General features: G+C 38.5%; 1 pseudogene; it reads right to left on the minus strand.

Moving 5' to 3' along the window:
• Nucleotides 1-3,450: 3,450 nt before the first annotated feature.
• Nucleotides 3,451-5,895, minus strand: LOC125633512 (toll-like receptor 2; annotated as a pseudogene).
• Nucleotides 5,896-6,920: the final 1,025 nt, after the last annotated feature.

Raw genomic sequence — 6,920 nt, forward strand, 5'->3', positions numbered from 1 at the left:
AATAGAACTAGGATAGCAATTTCCAAACTGAAGATCACAGGTCTGAAGGTTCTGTGTTCTCTATCCACTGATGTCACTGATGTTTGCATGCATGTTGAGATGGAATCTTTACAAAGACAGAGCAAGAGAAACTATGAGAAAATCCATAGGTTCAGTGAAAGCCATAATCAGTATTGAGTGTTTAAATAGATGCACATCTATCTAGCTTGGAGACTTTGACCTAAGAATCAAACCTAAGATTTAAATCTGAAGCCATTGAAGACTGGCACAGCCCATCACTTCAGGTGCAGTGAAGTGTAAGCTGCAGCAGAGAGGGAGCTATACTAACAGTCCTGGTGGGATTCAGTTATTTAATCTGGCTGCCGTTTCATATCCAACTTGCTTTCCTGGACAGAGCGAGAATGTAGTGTTGTAATGGGATAGACTGGGTTTGTGTAAACAGATAAGGCTAAGGTAGGAAATCTGGATGGGGAGAAGAAGAGAAGCTATTCTTGGAAGCCTGGGCACAGTCAAATATATGTAACCACAGAATATTTCTGATTAATCAAACAGATTTTAATTAACGCAGAATTTATTTAATTATAACTTTGCTAGCAAATACAATTGAAAATAAGTCACTCCATGTTCTTGCCCAAAGAACATTTTGGTTGAAATCCTCAGCTGAGAGGAGTTTAGCAAATAGCTATTATAAATGTTAGAAAATGGACGGTTTCCAAAGCTGGGAATATATAGCTCATAATTTTGAAAATTACTTACGTAAATACCATAGTTTCCTTTTAAAATCCCAGAACTCTAAACCTAATGGTTCAAATTCAGCTCAGGGATAAGAAGGAGCAATTGCCATTGAGTCAATGTACCTGCTCATAACTCACACCAGGCTAACTTTGGCTGGTTGTATTCACTTGTTCATTAATTCATAAGGTTACTATTTCTGCTCTTGGATAACTCAGAATTACTCCTTATTTTATACTGTTGGTAGTGATTGGAGAATCATACCCACTGGTGGAGTAGCCTCCCAATAGGCTTTTAGTAGCCTCCCAATAGGCTTTCTGGCTTTTAGTAACACCGAGGCTGTCTTATAACGAAACACGTGTAAATTACTTAGGTAGACCAGAGGTGTCTTTTCTGTGGACAGCTTCAACATTTGTTTATGGACTACTTGAGGTCTGTCATTCATGATAGAAACATTGGACCGTCAAGCTTTATGAATGCGATAAACAAATGGCATACAAGTCCCATCTACACTAGAACATTGATCAAAGCTGAGAACAGTTGCCAGCAGTGGGTTACTGACTTGGTGTTGAAAACAGTGTTATTTTTAATGTAGATGAGACAAAAACATTTTTCCACATTGCAGAAAGCACAATTGAGACTTGATTCTACCAGGCCTCAATCACATTTGTTGTAGCAGCACAGAACACATTTTTGTCCCACTTGCACTAGAAAGCAGCACAAAGGGAGAACACACAGGTTCACAGACAGACTTGAGGTGAAGTATGCCATTTATTTGCTGCTTCAGTTAGCAATCAGTCCACCAAAACAGGGCACAGCATAGGGTTAAATGCAAGCATGCACCCACATTCAGGTGCTCCCCTTAAATACATTGTTACAAAGTTACTCGTTATATATAAACACCTTCCTGCCTAGCAAAAAAGATTAGTTTGCTAACTCAGTTGTTTACCTGATTGGACTGCTGACCAAGTTATTTACCTGATCAGGTTGGTGACCCAGATGTTCCCCTGGCTGTTCTCCTTCCCTGTCGGACAAGCAGGCATCTTTTCACATGTCCCAACACCTAAACTATACATTCTACGTATCACATCCTATGCCAACCTACCCCTTACTCCCCTAGCTCGTGAAGCTGTACACCAGCCACCTTCACCGATGTCTAGGGTTCTGTGGCTGGATTGTAGCTGTGCTTGGACAGCCTCTTCTCCCCACAGTCCAATATCTCCTGTCTGCTCCAGACCAGAGCGAGTCTGGCGCATGCAGCCAGCATGGTCAGCTGGACAGTTGCACACAACAGCGGAGAGCTGCTAGATGGGCTCACCAAGAAGGACAATCAGGAAAAGGCATTTCAAAAATTCAAGAGGTTTTGAAAGGGTGTGGGGGGCTTCCGGTCTCCATAGGTAATGGATTGTCTACATTTGCACTGCATGAGCCTCAGTATGTCAGCCATAGCTCGACATCCCTCGGGGAGGTAGTGTTACTCTGTCAGCATAAGGGAGAGCTGACTTCAGTGGGAGACAAATTTAAGCACAGACACATGCACAACTAGGTCAGTGCAAGGTGGCTTATCCATGTACGGTAGACCAGGCCTAGGAGTAGCATTTCTTATTCCTTTCCTGATCACTCATGATCTGGCAAGGATGAAGTTGAAAAACAAAAAGCATGTAAAATCAGTGAGTTTTCTGTTCCTCGCTACAATGTGGTGCTGGTCCCTGATGTCAGCTGGAATTTCTCCATGTCTCTGCCCTAAGATGAAGTAGTCTGAGTCACCCTGTCCATCACCAGTATTTCTCCATTAGCTGCGGAGCATATCTCTTTCTTGGCCTTCTCTGGCCTGCATGGTCATGGGTTAGAGACTTTTTCTTCTTCGTACTTTCTTAAGTGTCTGGGTAGATACCTTAGGGATATCTGTACATACATACATCTAGTTGTCAATGGATATTCTATAGTACCCATCACTGTAATATTTAAGCTCTGATCTATTCCAATACTTTAGCCATTGAATAAGGGCTCACAACACAACATGGACCATCTTTCCCCAATGGTTTGTGTTAACAGAGTCTTTTAGTCTATAAAGTCCTCGCTTCTGTAAAGGATTTTGCAAACCACAGATGTGAAGTGCTATTCAATTACTACATATTATTTATTGTGAATTTTTTTTTTCGTCTCTAGAAGCAGTTTTCAGAGTGGGCACTACCAGGCTTGGGAGTGATTGCAAATGTGTTGGTTTCTGAACTGCAACACTTTGTTCAGTCTGGATCACAAGAATGTTGTGTTATGACCTTTGTTTTCTGCTCTGTCTTTTCTGAGCAATATTAGATCTCCATAATGTTAACCACATCTGTGCCTTTTAACCACATTGTTTTTGACTAGTTCGCCGGAGATTTTGAAAAGATATTTACAGCATATGATATGACTCAAGTTTTTCTTTGCTGAAATCCACTATATTTCCTGAACCACTGTCGAGGTTTAAAATTGTAGACTATCAAGCCCTAAGAAATCATGACTTTGTCTGATAATATCAAAGCCTCGGTATTCCACATGATAGCTTCTTTTCAAGATGAAATGAATGTACATGGCACAAACTGGTTAATAATCTCTCATTGGACTGATCAGTTTATAGATTTAATTCCTATTTTGTAAATGGAAAGCTTTCCTGAAATTAAATATGCAAATATGCCTTATTTGACTGCAAATGTTACATCAGAAGCTTAATGTATTCTAATAGTCACATTCCATCCCGTACATATATTTTGTCAGTCCATTATCTGCTTTCAAAGCAAGTGGGTCGTTGAATGTTTTTAAGGCACCTGTGAGCTGGTGCCAGAATATTTTCTGTTTGTGTTCCTCTGGGCTCCATTTTAAATGGGTTTTCCTTTTCAGCAGTTTTCTGAGTTTGCTGAATTTCTGTGGTACACTGTTGGGTATGAGGTCTTCCAACACAACCATAATGAGAGAATCTTCATTTTCATTCAGGACCTGATGTTCAGCAAAATACAGTTCATATTGACACCAGCAGCCGTTTCAAAGCTGGGGGAGAAAACAAAAAGGACCTGATGGCTGTTCTCTGTGCAATAGAAAATATTACCAAGTACCAGATGCCCCAGTTTGAACACTCTCTCTCTCTCTCTCTCTCTCTCTCATGGTAACATATTTTAAACCCATTCATTTCTAGTTTTTCCAACAAATTCTCTTTAGTCCAACTTGTATAATTTTCACTGTATGAAATGAAGGCATCATACAACTTATTTTCTGGCCTATTTTTGCATTGTTTCATTTTTTCCATGCACCAGTTCCAGCCCATTTTTACATTCCAGGGTCCATCAAAATGCCAGATAAGCCTGTTATTACTGACATAGATTATATGTCTGTACAAGCTGTAATAGCCATTTGAACACCAATGGAACGATGCACTCCTTTTATCTGGTGGAAAACTGCATCTTAGATTTTCTTGTCCATTTATTTGCAGATTTGGTCTATGGATATATGTATTCACAAACCAGTGCAAGTCACAGTTACAGAAAAAATGTTTCCCTTGAACAGTTAAAACATTTAATTTATTCAGACTCCCCAGAATGTCTTCCACTATTGTACTAATGGCATTGTTGCTAATATCTAACTTAATCAAAGATTCTAGAAACAACCCACTTTGTAGAAATGAGATCTTATTCCCAGATAAATTAAAATATTTCCATATTGGAAGAAATCTTCCAAAATGATCTGAAATCTCTGATACTCAATTTTGACTGATGTCTAGACTAGTGAGCAAAATAATTGGACTGGTAGGATCTATTTGGTTTATTAGATTTCCAGAAAGGTTAAGTTTCAGAGTAACAGCCGTGTTAGTCTGTATTCGCAAAAGGTGCTACAAGTACTCCTTTTCTTTTTATTATGTTAATGTCACTGTTGCTTAAATCCAGATGCTGCAGAGCGGTTGATAAGTCAGGGAAATTTAGAAATGGGGTTATTGCTAAGGTCTAAAAATAGCAATTCTTGCACATTACTGACAAATTACTGGAGTTCTACAATAGAACAGTTTGACATTTCTAAATGATTTACTTTCTCTGGCAGGCTTTCTATAGGTGTACCTTCTTGTCTTCTAATATATGAAATTGCAACAATATGTATACTTCCAGGTTCAGTTTTGTCTACAACTGTTCCAGAGCTGTCTGGATCACAAGTATAGATGAACTGATTTCCCTGAATATATATCTTTTCTTAATCAAACAATTTTGCACCAAAACTTTTGCTATTTGATTTATGCTTGTGAAAGACTAATCAATTATGTTAATTGTTGAAGGGAGACATATAGTATCTAAGTTGTTTATGGGATTGTTACTGATATTTAAAAACAAAAGCTTGCTGGATGTGAAATGACAAATGTTTCCAATATCTACATTGCTAATTGTTATTTTGTTATAACTAGCATCAATAGACTGTACATTTTCCATTGGAAGAAAAAGGATAAAAAGTGACAAGAGATCAATTTCCAGATTGTTGTAACTAATGTTCAGCTCTAAAATACTGTCCAGCTGATCTTTGCAAAGACTGACATGGCATACGTTTTTTCTTGTCAGATCTTCCTTAGACAGTTTACTGTTTGAAAGATCAAACACTTCATATTTTGGCATTTGACAGAAAGCATGCCTTATCATAGAAGGTGGAAACACAGTTATGTTTTTATCTAGTCTTTGAAAGTCCTGTACACTTCACCTGAACTTAGAATGAACATTTAACAAGCCAGATGAACCTTTGGAATATTGCAACCTTTCAGCTGACACAGAAGACTTCAAAGCAGTCTCTGATGATCTTTCAAAATATTTATAAATGTTGTGGAAAATCTGAGGTTTCATGTATTTGTAAGAATTTTAGATGAGGTGCAAGATAAGGAATTTCATGCAACTGGTTGTTAAATGAAAGATTTACAGAAATATGGTTGAATAGATTCTCAAAGGCACCAGATTCAATTTCCTGAATCTGATTGTAGGAAATGTCTAACACTTGCAGAGCACCAAACCCTTCAAAGTCTTTTCTGATTATTTTTTCAGTAACGTTATGTGAGAAGTCAAGGGCTCTTGCAGCTTTTGGAGCCTGTACCTCAGATATAGATGAAAGGTTTAAATAGGAGTAGTTAGAAAATTTGGAGCTAGAGGTACTATAATCCATCCTCCTCATTGAATAAGAAAGAAATTAAGTAGAAATGAAAGACTCTGGTAAGGAACCCAATCCTGGAGAAAAGAAAGGTAAAAGCAATTAGTATAATCCTTTCAACATTAAATAGACCCTTATAGCAATTCAAGTCTTGGTTTACTTTTAACTGTATATATTTTAAAAGGGAGCCAGCTGGGCATATTTAAAAGGGGGAGGGATAGCTCAGTGGTTTGAGCATTAGCCTGCTAAACCCAGGGTTGTGAGGTCAATCCTTGCGGGGGCCATTTAGGGATCTGGAGTAAAATTGGGGATTGGTCCTGCTTTGAGCAGGGGGTTAGACTAGATGACCTCCTGAGGTCCCTTCCAATCCTGATATTCTATGAAACACTTGGCAGTGCTTTTGGAACACTGAGAACTTGATTGTCCATTCTGTTCAGGCTGGAGTTGAATGGAGTGGAGACAGTTGGTCACAGGGCTACAATATTTTATAGTCATTTAAAAGAAGGATGGAAATGTTTACATGGCACCATGTTAATTATAACTTCTTGTCATTTTCCTGATTATTTCACCCCTAAATTTTTCAGGATATATTCTGGCACTGTTACTCCACAGCTGTACTATTAAATTCAGTGGAACTCTTCCAAAAGTAGGGCAGTACTCAGTGTAAGTGAGAATGGCAGGGTCTGGTTCTTCGCTCCTACATACACAGTGTAGAGGTTATTCTCGGTAATAATACTCCTGCCTGAAGTTTATATGATGAGTATTGCCAGTATTTCTGCTCTGTAACCTCATAGGATATTTACAATAAAATAAAACCAAAACCAACTAACTAAAATAATCACCAAAGGGCCACATGTCAGCTGCAGATACTTCCACTGCCCCACATTTATTTTAGGGTTCAATTTAAATGTATGTAAAATCCTCCATTGATTTGTTCTAACCTCTCTCACAAACCTTGTGTCTTTCCCTGTATCTAACACTAGCCTCCTTTCTATGCCAGTATACAGTCAAACTGCAGATGTTGTAACTCTCTCCCCTGC

The sequence above is a fragment of the Caretta caretta genome, chromosome 3 (assembly GCF_965140235.1).
Source record: "Caretta caretta isolate rCarCar2 chromosome 3, rCarCar1.hap1, whole genome shotgun sequence".
Lineage (NCBI taxonomy): Eukaryota > Metazoa > Chordata > Testudines > Cheloniidae > Caretta > Caretta caretta.